Source organism: Phyllobates terribilis, unplaced genomic scaffold, assembly GCF_046119375.1.
Source record: "Phyllobates terribilis strain yellow unplaced genomic scaffold, ASM4611937v1 Scaffold_13__5_contigs__length_258822181, whole genome shotgun sequence".
Classification (NCBI taxonomy): Eukaryota; Metazoa; Chordata; class Amphibia; order Anura; family Dendrobatidae; genus Phyllobates; species Phyllobates terribilis.
This window is the reverse complement of record NW_027362773.1, coordinates 110,152,027-110,170,116: the sequence shown is the minus strand read 5'-3', so window position 1 is coordinate 110,170,116 and position 18,090 is coordinate 110,152,027. Positions and strand designations below refer to the sequence as shown.

Genomic DNA, 18,090 nt, shown 5'->3' with positions numbered 1-18,090 from the left:
CAACATGTCCTTTTTTAATGATAAATACTTTTAATTGGATTGTTATGCCGGAGTAGTAAGGTCGTCTGCAAACAGAACTCCTAGCTGCTCATAATGTAAATGTAACATTTCAGGGCATCTCGAGCATCTTTCCACATCAATGGTTAAGCAGGACCAGACTTGGAGAGGGGGGTAAGGGACGGGATGAATCACTGGACAGAAATGTGAGTGGGATGATTCCCGATGTGACAGGCCATTATGGACATCAGAGTCGGCCGGGATATAAACAAACCGACTTTCATCTCATTTGTGCTTATTGTGCAGAATACAATTCTCATGATGAAACCATCGACATCAGACAAGTTACAAGAAATGGTAAAACCACAAGAGTCTGACGGACACGTCCTGCAGCAACGTGAAAAATACCGGGAAAAAGTGTAATACTAGGATGTTGTATCTATTCTCCTTCTGTGAGGTCTCGGTGTTATCCGTGTATTATGCCATTTTATCACCCCTCTACTAAGACATCACTGTGTTTATTATCTCTGCATTGTGACATCACTGTGTTTATTATCCCTGTACTGTGACATCACTGTGTATTATCCCTGTATTGTGACATCACTGTGTATTCTCCCTGTATTGTGACATCACTGTGTATTCTCCCTGTACTGTGACATCACTGTGTATTCTCCCTGTACTGTGACATCACTGTGTATTATCCCTGTATTGTGACATCACTGTGTATTATCCCTGTATTGTGACATCACTGTGTATTATCCCTGTATTGTGACATCACTGTGTATTCTCCCTGTACTGTGACATCACTGTGTATTCTCCCTGTATTGTGACATCACTGTGTATTCTCCCATTACTGTGACATCACTGTGTATTATCCCTGTACTGACATCACTGTGTATTCTCCCTGTACTGTGACATCACTGTGTATTCTCCCTGTACTGTGACATCACTGTGTATTATCCCTGTATTGTCACATCACTGTGTATTATCCCTGTATTGTGACATCACTGTGTATTCTCCCTGTACTGTGACATCACTGTGTATTATCCCTGTATTGTGACATCACTGTGTATTCTCCCTGTACTGTGACATCACTGTGTATTATCCCTCCTCAGTAGCATCATGGCATTTATTATCCATGTACTGGTTTGTACTTTGTGCCGTATCTCTCTCCCGTTGGGGGAGTGTTCTAGATTTTCCATACAATTTGTGTTATACTTCCTTGAATTCTTAATATCTTTACTCGCAGTCTCTACAAATCATTCATTTTAATAAGAGGATGAAAACGTGTTCCTCTTATGTCCATGGAGGGTATTGCCATATTTTGTGCCAGATCTCATTGTGGATTGGTTCACACCATCAATCACATGAATTCTAGAAGGCAGAGCTCCAGCAAAGACTGGAAAATGGGGGGTGCGTCTTATGGTCCGAATGTTATGGATACTTGCGGTGGCGGTGGAGGGGGTGAGGCAGAGCGGCTTGGGCCGGTCTCAGGCTGTCAGCTGCGTTGGGTGGTGAAGCAGAGTGGTATGTGCGGCTTTCCGGTGTGCCGGTTTCTTACTGAGGCCGCGATCTACAGTAAAATGGCCGCCTGAGCCGGCGCATGCGCAGACCGGTAGCTCCGGCGGCCATTTTACTGTAGATCACAGCTTTAGGAAGATGGCCGTGGCCACCGGAAAGCCGCGCAGGCCGCTCTGCTTCACCGCCCAGCACAAGCCCCAGCCCGGCATAGGTCCCTTAGCCCTGCACGGGCCCGGCAAAGACCCCCCTCCCTTAGCCCTGCACGGGCCCGGCAAAGACCCCCCCCCCCCCAGCCCTCCACGGGCCCGGCACAGGCCCCCCCAGCCCTGCACGGGCCCGGCACGGGCCCCCCCAGCCCTGCACGGGCCCGGCACGGGCCCCCCCAGCCCTGCACGGGCCCGGCACGGGCCCCCCCAGCCCTGCACGGGCCCGGCACGGGCCCCCCCAGCCCTGCACGGGCCCGGCACGGGCCCCCCCAGCCCTGCACGGGCCCGGCACGGGCCCCCCCAGCCCTGCACGGGCCTGGCACAGGCCCCCCACCCTTGCACGGGCCCCCCACCCCTGCACGGGCCCGGCACGGGCCCCCCCACCCCTGCACGGGCCCGGCACGGGCCCCCCCACCCCTGCACGGGCCCGGCACGGGCCCCCCCACCCCTGCACGGGCCCGGCACGGGCCCCCCCACCCCTGCACGGGCCCGGCACGGGCCCCCCAACCCCTGCACGGGCCCGGCACGGGCCCCCCAACCCCTGCACGGGCCCGGCACGGGCCCCCCCACCCCTGCACGGGCCCGGCCCGGGCCCCCCCACCCCTGCACGGGCCCGGCACGGGCCCCCCCACCCCTGCACGGGCCCGGCACGGGCCCCCCCACCCCTGCACGGGCCCGGCACGGGCCCCCCAACCCCTGCACGGGCCCGGCACGGGCCCCCCACCCCTGCACGGGCCCGGCACAGGCCCCCCACCCCTGCACGGGCCCGGCACAGGACTCCCACCCCTGCACAGGACTCCCACCCCTGCACAGGACTCCCACCCCTGCACAGGACTCCCACCCCTGCACAGGACTCCCACCCCTGGACAGGACTCCCACCCCTGGACAGGACTCCCACCCCTGGACAGACCCGGCACAGGACTCCCACCCCTGGACAGGCCCGGCACAGGACTCCCACCCCTGCACAGGCCCGGCACAGGACTCCCACCCCTGCACAGGCCCGGCACAGGACTCCCACCCCTGCACAGGCCCGGCACAGGACTCCCACCCCTGCACAGGCCCGGCACAGGACTCCCACCCCTGCACAGGCCCGGCACAGGACTCCCACCCCTGCACAGGCCCGGCACAGGACTCCCACCCCTGCACAGGCCCGGCACAGGACTCCCACCCCTGCACAGGCCCGGCACACGACTCCCACCCCTGCACAGGCCCGGCACAGGACTCCCACCCCTGCACAGGCCCGGCACAGGACTCCCACCCCTGCACAGGCCCGGCACAGGACTCCCACCCCTGCACAGGCCCGGCACAGGACTCCCACCCCTGCACAGGCCCGGCACAGGTCTCCCACCCCTGCACAGGCCCGGCACAGGTCTCCCACCCCTGCACAGGCCCCCCACCCTTGCACAGGCCCGGCACAGGCCCCCAAGCCCTGAACAGGCCCGGCACAGGTCCCCCAGCCCTGAACAGGTCCGGCAAAGGCCCCCCAGCCCTGAACAGGTCCGGCAAAGGCCCCCCAGCCCTGAACAGGTCCGGCAAAGGCCCCCCAGCCCTGAACAGGCCCGGCAGCCCTGCACAGGCCCGGCATAGGCCCCCCAGCCCTGCACAAGCTCCTCACAGGCTCCCCAGCCCTGTACAAGCTCGTCACAGGTTCCCCATCCCTGCACAGGGCGTCACAGGTTCCCCATCCCTGCACAGGGCGGCACAAGTCCCCCAGCCCTGCCCAGGCCTGGCACAGGCCCCTTGGACCTTCACAGGCCCGGCACTAGCCCCCCAGCCCTGCACAGGCCCAGAACAGGTCCCCCAGCCCTGCACAGGCCACACGGCCAGGCTAAAGGCAACGGACCTGCACAGGAACCCGGCCAGACCCCAGCCCAACACAGGAACTAGCCAGGCTAAGGGCCCCGGCACAGGCCCCAGCCAGGCACAGGCCGCACAGCATCTCACGTTTTCTGCTGCAGCTGCTGGGTTCCTGAGGGAGAGAACGGAGGGCCTTGCAATCCTGCTCCACTGCAACTCCCCGCTGAAGGACCCTGCCTCCTGTGACTCTCGCTCCACCGCCCCCCAGGTAAGATAACGTACTTATATGGACCCCCATCTTATAAAAAATTTTTTTTTCCTATTTTCCACCCCAAAATTTGGGGTGCGTCTTATGGTCCGGTGCGTCTTATAGTCCGAAAAATACGGTAACTTTTACCAACTGGTCAACCTAGAAGACGTTCTTGAACCACAGTGTCATTTGTAGACCTCCTTATTGAAGATTTATACTATACAAATGGTAAAATAAATCTCATACCTGTATTTTTTGCCGTCCATAAGAGAAACGGGCTAATGTGAGTATGTAGACAGTCTTGTGACTCCGAAGAAACTCAGAAGAGCTCTAAATTAAAAATGAAATAAAAACTTTGAGAACCTAAAGAGCCAAAAAGCTTCTACAAGGAGGATTCAATCAGAATCATTTAGGCAATTCTTTCAGGCAAACACATTTTTAATGGGTTTTTTTTCCACTCTTCCTTTCTCATTTACATTTACTGACAAGAAAAGTCTCAACTTCTTAAATGGGGAATATTGCTTGTAAAAACAAAAAAACTTTGCAAATTACCTGTCATTAAATATGATCTCCATTATCAGGAACGAAGGGATTTTTTTAAAATTATATAGTTTACTCCTCTCTGCCTACATTACCAGCCACTTCTGTAGGCTTATCAGCAGTGGTCTGTCTCAAAGGCAAGAAGTGCAGTGTTTACAAGCTCTTTGCGCTGCTCTGAAGCTGGCCAGTTCTCCAAGTGTTCCTCTGATGCTGGAAAGGCAAAGCTTCATCTTTTTGGAGTATTACAGGATGCACAGTTCGGGGCCAATAGTGAAGCCATGCCGCTGATCCAATCTGTCAATCTTCAGGAGTGCACCGCCACTAGCAGGCAAGACGGAATTAGGTGGAGCAGTGCACTCCCGAACAAAGAAGAGTGCACTGCTCCACCTCCTCCCGTTTTGTACATCAGTCAGTGTGGTAAGGATGAGCCAAATTAATTAACTTGCTAATCGATTGGGGTCTGACTGCTATGACCCCCAGCAATCCTCAGATCAGGGCTCTACAGTCCCGTCTTGTATGGAGAGGAGCTGTGCATACTCCACTTATTGTCAATGGGACTACTGTAAATAGTCGTGGGCAGTGCTTAGCTTTATCCAGCAGTCCCAGAGCAGAGATCAACCATGCCCAGCTCCTCTACATTCATGATGGGGAGTCATGCTCTCGGGTCCCAGTGATCACCAAGTACCCCTATCCTATAGACAGGGTTCAGCTTGCTTATTTTTTTTTGTGGGGGAGGGGAGGAATAACCCCTTAAGGATTTTGGCACATCTTTCAGATGCTGGGCACCACCACAAGAAACGTACTCCAGTCCAATACTGTGGTATATTTCTGTTGCAGTTTATGCCACTTTTATGGTGTAAATGATGATGAATTTGTCAGGCTGAACTCGGCCGTGCCTAAGCTCTGACCACTTTTCTCAAAGTTGACGGCACTGGCCATTACTGGCATAAAAATGCCAAAAGCAACTAGAAATGGTCTAAACAATTTGCAACATTTGAAACTATTATACTCCAGAATTCTAAAAGAAAACTCGTTTGAGGAGTCGGAGCCTAAAACCTTTTTAAAATACATCCATATTAAAAACCACTGTGAAATTCTCTCCATAAAAATAGACTGGGGTTTCAATGGAAAATTCTCAATTTAGTAATTCTAGAAACCTCTTTCTCTAAGGAAGACAAACTATGACCTTAAATATTCTATTTTCTAAAAAATTATGCTTAAAAATAAATACAAGCCTAAAAAAAAAGCAAATACATTTAGATACAGACATGAAGAACATGGGAGAAACGCCAGAAGTTCCTTATTTGAGGCTGGTTAAACATTAAGTAATGGAAAACAGAAAGTTGGAGGCTTTTTTTTTTGTAACAGGGCTTGTTCCCATGAGAATGATTATATTGTTTGTCGGAGCTATAGATAGTAAATTCAGCGGTTAATATGGATTTGTAAAACAACCGATTCCCAAATGCAACATTTTTTACTATATAAGTACAGATCCTTAAAGGGAATCTGCCACTAGGTTTTTGTTACCCCATCTGAGATCAGCATAATGTAGGGGCAGAGATGCTGATTCCAGCAATGTGTCACTTATTGAGCTGCTTAATGTAGTTTTGATAAAATCCCTGTTTTATCTGCTGTTGATCTACCAGTTCTCTAAATGCGGAGCTCTGTGTAGCCCCGCCCACACCACTGATTGGCAGCTTTCTGCCAATCAGTGGTGTGGGTGGGGATACACAGAGCTCAGCATTCAGAAAACTGGTAGATCTAGAGCAGAAAAAAACAATGATTTCATCAAAACTGCACCAAGCAGCCAAGTAAGTTATACATCGCTGGAAACAGGGTCTCTGCCCCTACATCATTTGATCTCAGATTAGATAGAAAAAAACTGCTGACAGATTCCCTTTAAGGGATACGTTTCAGAGCAATTTGCTTAGCAAAAGATGCTATTGTGCCAATGCAACAATTATTTGAAAAAGTAAAATTCGATTTACGGAAAACTTACATCCATACAAAGTTAGTTTCTACTTTTGATGCGTTTCTTTACATGAGTACAGCAGTAGCATATAACCCCCTTAACCAGGTCAAGTTCCATTCTTGAGCTTTTGTTTTTTCCTCCTCCTCTTCTACGAGCCATTCCTTTTTTTATTTTTGCATCAATTTCCAAATTTTTGCACCTGTGTGATGGAATAATTTTTTTTGTACGATTCTGGGATGCATACAACATCTTGATTGCTTTTTATTTCAATTTTGGAAGGTAGAAGGAGCCAAAAATGGCAATTTCAGCATTTGGATTTTTCTTTTCTTCTTCACATTCTTAATTGTACATAGTTACGTAGTCTGTGTAACACAGCCAGCACCTGTCATATATGGAGCGCGCTCAGCTCCTGAGCCTGCTCCGTCCATGCACACTACGTCACCCGTACGTGAACAGCAAAGTTCGTGAAGGGGTTAAAATGATCCTCTCATAAACCCCTAAGTGACACTGTATTATATTAGCAGGTCAACTGTGACTTTTTTCAAAAGTCAAAAATTTTGGTGCAAATGTACTCTAGTCCACCCTTGGAGTGATTTTATGTAAAAGTCTGAAAATTTTGAGCAAATTTTGCAACATTTTAGTGGAAAGTTGGAGAATTTTTTGCCCTAAAGTTATAATAAAGGTTAAAAAAAAAAAAAAAAAAAATGTGCAAAATTCCTGAGCCATTTTGAAGAATTTTTGCAAAAAAAGTGACAAAAAAAGAAAGCAAAAAAATGCAAATGATGAATGGGGACCTAAGTCTTAGAACAAGCAGGATAACAAATGGTTGAAAAAGAAAAAAAAATGTATATATCACCGACTTCCCTATGTTTAAAATTAAGGAAAGAACAGACTTTGTGGTTACTCGTCATTGCCAAGTACATTCTGAACACAGGAATGAATAATAATGTCTGATCGTCGACATTCTGAACTCTGCCTGTCCCTTTGTTTGTAAAATTCTTACTTCTTTTGAGTTGACATGAAAGTTTTTTCTTCTTACAATCGAGTCCATGGATTGGAGATTGCGGCACCGAGTCTGTGGCATCAGAACATCATGCGCATGCCGACAATCGTGCTGTGTGACGGGATCTCCAAACCATCGCACTAGTCACACACACACACACTAGTGGCGTTTAAAGGGATTTTCCATAATTTTACAAAACTCTGCCCTATTCTAGGTAATGTATGTAAAAATAAGCATTTCTTACTCCTTGGATACCCCGCCACTCCGGCGGTCCCTACTAGGTCTAAAAGTGACTATGTCCACTTCATGAGTCACCTGATTGATAGAGCCAATGACTTGCCTCACAAGTCACATGTGCATGTTTGCCAAGTGACCATTGAGCACAGTGATCGGCTGCAGCAGTCAGGTGACTGGTTGATGGAGCATCATCACTTATGGTACTAGGGGGACTAAAGAAGCTGTGGTGCTTAGAGGTAATATGTATCTGATATTGGCGGGCGCATTTGGTAAAAATCACACAAACCCCTTTAATTCAGGGTTACCTCTGCACGCCAGTGATTAAAAGGGTTGTCTAGTGAAAACAAGATATCTTACTGATCGTGGGGGGTCTGACTGCTGGGATCTGCACTGATCGGCAGAACGGTAAATTTTAATGCCCTACAAGGGAAATTTTATCCTCGTTAAAAAACTAAGCAGCAGGTTCGATGCCCAAACGCCGCCCCATTCATTCCATATGGAGCTGCCAAAAAAGTTGGGTGCAGCGCTCACCAGCCCTGTAGGGAATGAATCGTGTGGTGTTCGAGCATGTGCATGGAGGCTCCATTCTATGGGGGTGCAAAGTGCCCCGTTCTCCTGATCAATTCATGTCCCAGTGGTCAGACCCCCACCAATCAACAAGTTATCACCTATTTTGTGGATAAGTACTAACTTTTTTTTTTCACCGGACAACCCCTATCTCTAGATTACTGAGCATTTAAAGAAAACTGTAAATTAGCACTTGGGGGTACTGAATACAGAGGACCATACTGTGCGAACGCCGCTCAACCACCTCCATCAGACCCACAGACCCTGAATGGATCAGCAGTTGCAATATCAATGCTGAATCAGTGGACGGCCCAGCGACCAGACAGCTCTCCTGTCTCCAGGACAAGTGGTCATCACTGAAGGATCACATTACATTCTGCAATTCCCGACTTCCACACTTGAGATGGGAATCCGCGCTCCAATCTTGATCCAAGCAATTTAGCAAACCCATCCCCTTGAGCCCTCCTGTTATATAATCTTTTTTTTAATGCTGGAACTTCTCACATTTCTAAAATATCATTTGCAGAATATTACCTCCCCCCAAAAAAAACTGCTAGGGAAGAAAGTCAAGTGGTTGAAAATGAGAAAACGAATACTGAAAATGAGCTAAAAATGTACATACAAGTAATAGAAAAGTCTTTACGGAGAGAATAAATATTCTATCGTCGAAAAGTACAAAAAAGATGAGCAAATAATGAGCGTTCATAGGAACGGATTGTTCGACTAAACAGGCTGACAATCAACCAATGAGTGAGAAGAACGCTCTTCATCAGGTGTGAGGATTCTTATGCCGGCAGGTCTGACTACGGAGAGCAGCGGTTTGTAGTCTGTTACCAGGGAGACACAAGTCTGGTGACTTGGAGACACAAGTAGATGGTAAATTTGCAAGGTCGCTCCCTTTTTATTATTTTACATGCACTGAAGCAATTAAAGCATCGACTGCAAAGGGTAAATATTTATACTTGGAAATTAAAAAATAAATAGTAATACAAAGTATGAAAAAAAAACAGAAAAGCTAAAACCTTTACATTGCTAAGGGTTAATTCTGGAACCAGAGCTCGGCACACACCTTAGAAGCATCAATTTAGCTGCCGTTTCCTCCTTAACAGGATGTTGCTAAAAACCAAAGAAATTTATCTATGCTTATAGTTTTACAAAGTAAAGACTGTGGTTTTTACACTGAGAATTACCATCCGCTCACAGCACTTCTGGAGTTTACAGAGGAGAATGTCAAATACGAAGGCGCAAGGAGAAGCCTATAAGGACTATGATGGACATACAGCCCGATGATCACTTTAGCACGCATGGCTTATAAGTCTCATCACTCTGACATGCCAGGCTTGGCACTCTTTAATTGGAGAAAAATTAAACCCCCTTAGACTCCACCCTTCAGTTTAGAAATCCCATTTATAATGTGGATTTGTCAACAGACATACATTTATAAATAGACCCAATGAGGCAGGTGTACTTAAAAAAAAAAAAAACAACAACATGTGACCAAAGCCTTAGTTGTCTAAGAATTACTCAGCCGTTTGAAGACAGTTTTACTATTTTTTTTTTCCAAAGTCAATGTTACACTGTGCACATATATAAATGTGATGAGACTCTACGGTCACCTGAGCGCTGCAGACAATCACAGGTCTCAGCTGTAGGCAACAGAAAAACAAAACAACACAACATCGCTTCTGGTCCAGGCGACAATTACCGGAATGACCTGTGCTGGACAGTATAGGGGTGACAACAGGTGAATTTGGAGAATTTTATTATTTTTAAGCCATCCATGCCGTCTATAGAACTTTTTGTTGAGTTTGAGCAACTCCTTTAAGTATCTGTTTTTGCAAATAACTTATCTACATTGAAACTTGGTTTCCAATATCCAAATCACCACAAACACAACTTTAGACACTTCGACCTGGTGAGGCTGGTGTACTTTCTTTGAAAATTCATGTCAGAATTGCAGTAAAAATCTCTTTTAATTTTAATATAAGACCAGGATAGTTTAACAGTCTATGAATCTGTCGAGTTCGGGTCAGAAGACCTTCGGTCAGTCTGTAAATCTCAATTTGTACTGAATTTGACCTATTTTAAGGAGGATCTTTGACGAGTCTGATTTAGAAAATAAATGCTTTTCTCATAATATTACAATTCAGGAGCATCATGTGACTCCGAGTTGCGCTATTTCTCTGTTATTCCTCCTAGAAATTGATGAATAAATTGACAACTGGGTGTATTCCGTTGGGGGTGTGTCCCCGGATACTCTTACACTGCCCAAACCGTGTGAGACTGTGTATGGACATCTATAATATAGCGGGAGATGCATCCCTCTGTCTGAAGCCTCTATAGACGGCGCATGAGAGACGCGCAATCTGGCTCCAGACAGAAGACCGCATCCAGCCGTTACAGGTAAGAGGAGTGTATGGCGCCAGAGATCGCGGTATGCGTAGACACTGAACGCATACCGCGATCTCCGGCGCCATACTTACCTGACCGGGAGGAGCGTTGACGCGGCGTCTCTATTCGCAGGAGACCAGGGCAGGAGTGAGGCGTCGGAATCGGCGCATGCGCATAGCGCTATCCGGCGCCATTTTACTGAAGACACATTTGCAGTGTGTCTTCAGCAAAATGGCGTCGGACAGCGCGGTATGGGCACGCACATACTCCGGCACCGCACTCCTCCCCTGGCCTCCGGCAGAACAAGACACAACGCTGGAGCACAGGGAAGAAAGGTGAGTATAAGTGTTGCAGCGTGAAAGGGATGAAGGGGCCATACCAGGATTGGGGGATGAGGGGGCTACACATACCAGGATTGGAGGGTGAGGGAGCCATACATACCAGGATTGGGGGTGAGGGGTGCCAGGCATACCAGGATTGGGGGTGAGGGGTGCCAGGCATACCAGGATTGGGGGTGAGGGGTGCCAGGCATACCAGGATTGGGGGTGAGGGGTGCCAGGCATACCAGGATTGGGGGTGAGGGGTGCCAGGCATACCAGGATTGGGGGTGAGGGGTGCCAGGCATACCAGGATTGGGGGTGAGGGGTGCCAGGCATACCAGGATTGGGGGTGAGGGGTGCCAGGCATACCAGGATTGGGGGTGAGGGGTGCCAGGCATACCAGGATTGGGGGTGAGGGGTGCCAGGCATACCAGGATTGGGGGTGAGGGGTGCCATGCATACCAGGATTGGTGGTGAGGGGTGCCATGCATACCAGGATTGGGGGTGAGGGGTGCCAGGCATACCAGGATTGGGGGTGAGGGGTGCCAGGCATACCAGGAAATGGGGGTGAGGGGTGCCATGCATACCAGGAAATGGGGGTGAGGGGTGCCATGCATACCAGGATTGGGGGTGAGGGGTGCCATGCATACCAGGATTGGGGGTGAGGGGTGCCATGCATACCAGGATTGGGATCTGAGCGGGGGATCTGTAAAAGTATATCAGTAATCAGATCAGATTTCATTTTCAGTCCCACGGACTGACTAAGTGCTCCTCTTAAAAAAAAACTGGAGAATCTTATGCTAAGGTGTTTTTATGATCACAACTAATAGTGTAGGAAAAGCCAGTCATGCTAAATTCTTCCCAAAGAGTAAGGATCTAAGGGTTAAGGATTCTCCTTGTGGAGAGTGACCAGCCATGCCTGACATGTCAAGAGTGAGGAGACATATAGGCCAAGCATGCTCCTCTGGGAAATTAAATATGCAAATTGCCTCCAGAGAGAAAGAGGACTAGAACTCTAGCGCTATCTATAGGAAGCAGCGATCCTAAAAGTCAATATCGACCCTTTAACAAGCCTTGCCACATGACTTACAATAAAATCCAAATCAGAATCTCAATTTGCAGACACGGTGTTGCCCCTCATCAGTGCAAAATATGAGATCTGATTTGGCTAGGTGAGAAGCTTAAAGATTGGGAGATAAGGGGGAAGGTTTCTCCTTGTGGAGAATGACAAGCCAAGCCTGGCATGTTAGAGTGAGGAGACTTATGGGCCATGCATGCTCTTCCGAGAAATTAAATATGCAAATTGCTTCCTGAGAAAGGAAGAGGACTAGAGCTCTAGCGCCAACTATTGAAGTATTGCTACTTCCAATAGGTGGCACTAGAGTTCAAGTCCTCTTCCTCTCTCAAGAGGCAATTAGCATCCCCAAAGAGTAATACAAGTTCTCTCTCACTAGTAGAGGCTGTCTACATATACACTTCTCCAAGAGCAGATCATGGGAATCCCATTACCTAAAGGCTTTTCGGTACGCAGGACCCACAATCATGCAGACAGAGAAGCCGCCTACACCCAGGGAGACCTTTAAAACTTTTCTGCCTCAATATTGTTTTTGCTAATAATGGTTCAGCCGGGAAAAGTTTTAAAAGGAATTCTCTAACTGTGTGTTAAATGTCAAGATAACATGTAGATGTAATGCTGACGGGGGCACAGCGGACACTGTCAGCACGTCCATTAGATTAAGACCGCTGCTAAGGCTTCTGTTCGATAACAGAGGGTAATCTGACATTCCCAGCAGTCTGCGAGGTTATTAATGTGTCGCTCACACTTGTAAAGTGATCTGTAACTATAAAATCCAGGAGGTTATTGATATTCGTGCAATCTGGTAATAAGTGATTATAGGTTCACAGACCCTTTTAATCTTATTAATTAAAAGGAAAAAAAAAAAACGGCTCTTTATTCCCCCTCTCCAGCGCTAAGTCTCTCCCACTGTCTGCAGCGCTGATGTCACATAGACAGCGCTGAAGCCAATCAGTAAGCTCAGCGTCTCGTGTTGGCAAATCCTGGGAGAGCCGCCAAGCTTATTGATTGGTTGCAGCGCTGTCGACATGGCATCAGCGCTGCAGACAATACTAGAAGCTGGGAACAGTGGAGGAAAAAAGTTAAAAATGCGTATACATTAAATGGATGTCACCATAAGACTGCACTATAAGAAAGAGAATAAGTTTAACTTGCACCCTTGTTTTACAGTGGAGTCCTACGGTGACGGATGCCTCTATGTTGCATGGGTCTGAAGCATTCGTTTAACATATACATCGGAGAGTATACATTAAACATGTACCAAAAAGTCATGTGAAGTTGTTCACACTATGTTTAGCCCCTATACTGATGACTCCCCTCACAGGTTCCATCCGAATACCAGAAAAAGGGGATTTAGACAGAACTCCTGATGGAGCCGTTAAGTGCAATGAAACAAGATGAGGTTAAAATTGGCCCTCCTTTCCTGGAGGGTAGACTGTTTTTGTGCCTGCCTGGTAAATGAACACCCTTGAAATGAATTGCAGACAGGGACCAAAATGTAATTTATTTATTTTTACTTTATTTGCCTTGTTCAATCACATTTTTCAGGTATTCAGACTAAAAGCCTGAGATGAAGACATGAAAGCACAGCGAAACGCAGTGTGAAAAGCTGTAAAAGGATCTTCATGCCTGTCCTACATGTTTCTGATGGGGGTCCTGCAGCCATGTATGTAGGTCAGTGAAGCCATTATCTAGAGCTAAACCTTTATAAAAAAATGACACACTAGGCCGTTGTGTAACTTTAAGCTTGTGGCCCCCAATACCAAATCTGCAACGTGGCCCTCAATTACAGATTTTTAACAGTAATAGTTTTCTCATACATTCCAAAGAGACCTTTAAGCCTCTCCTATGCTACAGAGCCCGGGGGGCAGCTGCAACCCCTGCACCTATTATAGTTTCGCCTCAGGTACTGAGGCGCAATTGACTAATTTCATCACGCAATGACACCATTGTGTATTTGCAGTGACCCGACCGCCAGGACCCCAACAATCAGCAAAATGAAGGGGCGCATTGTGGCCACTTCAGCTCTAGGCACATCGGCTCACCTGGAAGCGACACTGTGCCCACTATTACAGCCAAAATATTTTCAGGTACGCCTAAATGGCTTGTCATGTCGAAGTCGTAAAAAAGGGATCACAGTGCAGATTTTTGAAAGGTGCTTTTTTTTTAAAGAAAATATATTAAAACCTTCAAAATGTCATTCTACAAAAACGAAAAAAACAAACCCCTTTCATATCTAAGTAACTTACAGCCAATTAACCCACTGTTTCGCAGACTTTTCCAGCAGTAAATAAATAATGCCTTTTTAAAGTCTATTCCGAAAATTACCCGTTCCACCTAATTCCATTATGAACACGTCTTGGCAATTCCCGAGTAGCTCTAATGGGCAGATGCAGCTGTACTTGAACTGCTTAACCTCATTCTCTCGTAATCATCATCGAATGTGATAAATTACCAATGAAAATATTTTTTTTTTTTCGTAGAAAAAGGGAGATGAACAAATAAAGGCTTTCTCGCCGTATTCAGAGACTCATAACTCATTAACTTGGGGAGCTGTAGTTTTTATTGGGGTACATACGACTTGAAGGGTTGGTGGTCTCATACTAGATAACCCTCAAAATGAAAGCTGCACGTCTGGCAGCCTAAATCCACTGCAGCACCTACTACAGGAAAAATGTAGTATTGCATGCAGCCATTGTAAATGTACATAATAATGGATGTAAAACCACAGTCTACAGACCTTAACGTGGACCTGTCATCAATGCGGACCTGTCCCTTTTAATATATGTGTTTGCCAGAAAATAACTATTCCGGAGCATCTTTTCATAGAACTCTGCGTTTTACTGTTCCTCTGTTACTCTACCAAGAAATTTATGAATACATTGACCAGTTGTTACCATTACCTTATCAAAGCGGTCAAGTCCCTGCACTGTTTAATACCGTTAGCACTGATTAGACTCCTATGGACTCAGGAGGAGAGGGACCATCCAGCTTGTTATCCACGCAGAATTCCAGCATCTCTGATTGTATGGAGGCTGCATTAGTGCCTATGTTATAGGCAGCGCGCACATGAAAGGCGCCATCAATGCTGAGCATTATATAGAGGTGCTAGAATAACATATGCTCCACCCAGACAGGGAGGACCTTCTATATTTCAGTACGACAATGCTAAACCACATACTGCATCACCACAACAGCACGGCTCTGCAGAAGAAGAGTTTGGGGGATGACCCGGCCCGCTTGTAGTCCAGACCTTTCACCAATAGAAAACATTTGGCGCATTATGAAACGAAAATTCCAGCAAAGGCCCCGCAGTGTGAAGCAGCGAGAAGTATGGAAGAAATTATACAGCAGTACTGAGCAGTGTAGATGTGAACCCAGCACTGGGGTTAGGTGGAAGACTCGTTTTTTCAATCTGCTCCTCCTCATTCCATCTTCATAGAGTATAAAGGAAAGTGTAACCTGATCCCTCACTGTGTCGACAGACCATCTCGTCTGAGAAAGACGGAAATGAGCTGTATTTTCAAAGTAGGTGACAAGGGGAAAGTAGAAGGGTCAGATAAGTTAAGGGAGAACCAGAATTCTCTGAAAAGTGACGTGGCCTCGCTCAATACAAGTGTATGGAACGAGGCCGCGCCCAATAGACGGGTTCTGCCCGGGAGTATGTGTAACGCACGCGTACTCGACGGTCCCGGGGGTATTCATAAGTCTGCAGTCACACCACAGAGTGACTGCAGACTAATCAATTTAGACCGGACAACCCCTTTAATGCAAAGTTTGTTGAATGAGCAGTTCCGTTTTCATCGATTCATCAAAAAAACAAGGATTGGGGGTAAGCACCATGTCTGTCGTGAAGAAATAAGAAGTGGAGGGGACCTCGCAGCAGATCTCATTATTAAAGTACATTAGTAAATTTAAAGGGGTTGTCCATCACTGGGAGAATTTGGGGCAAGCAGGATCTTGATGGAAGACTGTACACAACTATGTAAATCGCGTACCTTGATCACGTGACAAGTGGAGCCAAATCCTGTTGGTGTACACATTAAACACCGTTAGGATTTGGGAAGCTGCAAGGTTTTCCAAATATTTCTTCCGGGATGCACAACTCTTAATTAATATGAATTTGCAAAACACCCAAATAATTTATGCAGTTTAACTACTTTAATATATTTACTTAAAAAAATAAATAAATCCTTATACAAAAAAACTGCCAACATCGTTGGAGGCCCTAGTACACATTAGATAGAGGTTGGCCAATAATACCAATTTCACTGGGCTCAGTTGACCATCCAATGTGTGGCCTCTTGACTCTCCCTTGATTGATGAGGTTGGAAGAGAGAAGGATCCGACCTGTTGGATTTCTTGGTTTTAGTTGGGAAGATAAGCCGCTTCCAGAGGAGTCCAGCAGCAGCTCTCTTATAGAGAACGTAGCCGCTGCAAACATTCCCGAGTCCAGAGAGAGAGTTGATGTTTCGCCAACAGCCATCTATTGTGCATGGGGCCCCCGGACTGCTTTGATTGATGATGTTGGGGGAGAGAAGGATCTGACCTGTTGAATTTCTTGGTGTTAGTTGGGAAGGTAATCCGCTTCCAGAGGAATCCAGCAGCAGCTCTCTTATAGAGAACATAGCCGCTGAACATTCCCGAGTCCAGAGAGAGAGCTGACGTTTTGCCAACAGGCATCTATTGTGCATGGGGCCTCCAGACGCCTTCGATTGATAATGTCGGGGGAGAGAAGGATCCAACCTGTTGTATTTCCTTCTTTTCAGCGGATCAACATTCCCGAGTCCAGAGAGAGAGTTGACGTTTCGCCGACAGCCATCTAATTTGTATGGCCGGTATTACCCCTAAAAAATAAAAAAGTCTCCACTACTGCAAAAAGCCTACTCCCATTTCTTTCTTCGAGAAATATATCATAGCTAAACTACAATTCTTCCATGAGGCTATAATCTGGCCACAGCCTACTCTACCTTACATCGCCATCTGTATTCCGGATGTAAAGACCAGATATTCCTGCATTCACATGGAGCATTTAAGCTCCTTACAAAACCTGGATTTCTTCTTTATTCAAGCGAAAAGTTTTATTAAGAAGTACAGACAATGCGGAGAACGCTGCTGCAGCTTTCTGTAAACTTCCCTTAACAACCCCCAGGTTTACAATTGCAGATGTAAATGTTTAAATCCCCACGACATAATGATATCCAGAGGGAAACCAGGAGACATGATGTAAGGTAAGGTCGAATTCAGAAAACGTTTATTGAATTCCGGTCTGCAATAAGCCTTATTTTTGTTAACCCCTTCCAGCCACAGCTATTTTTTGCTTTACCCCACGACTCTCCCTCATCCAACTTACGAGAGCCATAACTTTATTTTTTATGTCAAAACTTTAAAAAAATGGTTGTCGCCGTATTCAGAGACTCATAACTCATTAACTTGGGGAGCTGTAGTTTTTATTGGGGTACATACGACTTGAAGGGTTGGTGGTCTCATACTAGATAACCCTCAAAATGAAAGCTGCACGTCTGGCAGCCTAAATCCACTGCAGCACCTACTACAGGAAAAATGTAGTATTGCATGCAGCCATTGTAAATGCACATAATAATGGATGGTCCGAGTCCACCAGGACAGAAGCACCTAATTCACTGTGTGAACAAGTGTCATAATTTGTAACTTAGGCAAATGTAGCATTTAAAGGGATCCTGTCACCCCTAGAAACACAATTTACCTGCAGATACAGGTAAACTGCAGGTAAATGGCATTTCAAGTGGTTGTCCACTGTCCCGGACAATCCCTCCTCAATTACTATATTCCCCCCATGTAAAATAAAATAAAAGCAGCTTTTACTTACCGTCTACGCCAGGTCTCCTAGAGCGCCGCCTTAGCTGGAAGGGCGCCGACTTAGCTGGAAGGGCGCCGACTTAGCTGGAAGGGCGCCGACTTAGCTGGAAGGGCGCCAGAGATGTGTAAAGGATGGTTTTATTTTACATGGAGGAGTATAGTAATTGAGGGGTTGTTTGTTTAGTGGATAACCCCTTTAATATTAACACATATGAATAAGGTAGGTTGCGGTAGTTGGGCATTTACCGGTTGTGTGAACTCTCCGGGACGCATTTCTTACTCAATTCATAGCCCTAGTTAGGTGCCAGTTTGATGCCCCCAAAATTGTCCTTACCCTATAAAGTTAAAGTTATATACAATTGTTTTAGGGGCTTTA

General features: G+C 46.8%; 1 protein-coding gene across 2 annotated transcripts in view; it reads right to left on the bottom strand.

Annotated features, from left to right (window-relative positions):
- The window catches only part of LOC141173869 (uncharacterized), a 59,579-nt gene that overhangs the window by 35,916 nt on the left and 5,573 nt on the right, over positions 1-18,090 (bottom strand). Inside the window, exon 2 of one of the 2 annotated variants that reach the window (XM_073658389.1) lies at positions 4,018-4,101. The exons of the other annotated variant lie outside the window; for it this stretch is intronic. The gene's annotated coding sequence lies outside the window, so the exon portion shown is untranslated. The remainder of the gene's footprint in view (positions 1-4,017; positions 4,102-18,090) is intronic. 2 annotated transcript variants of the gene reach the window in all.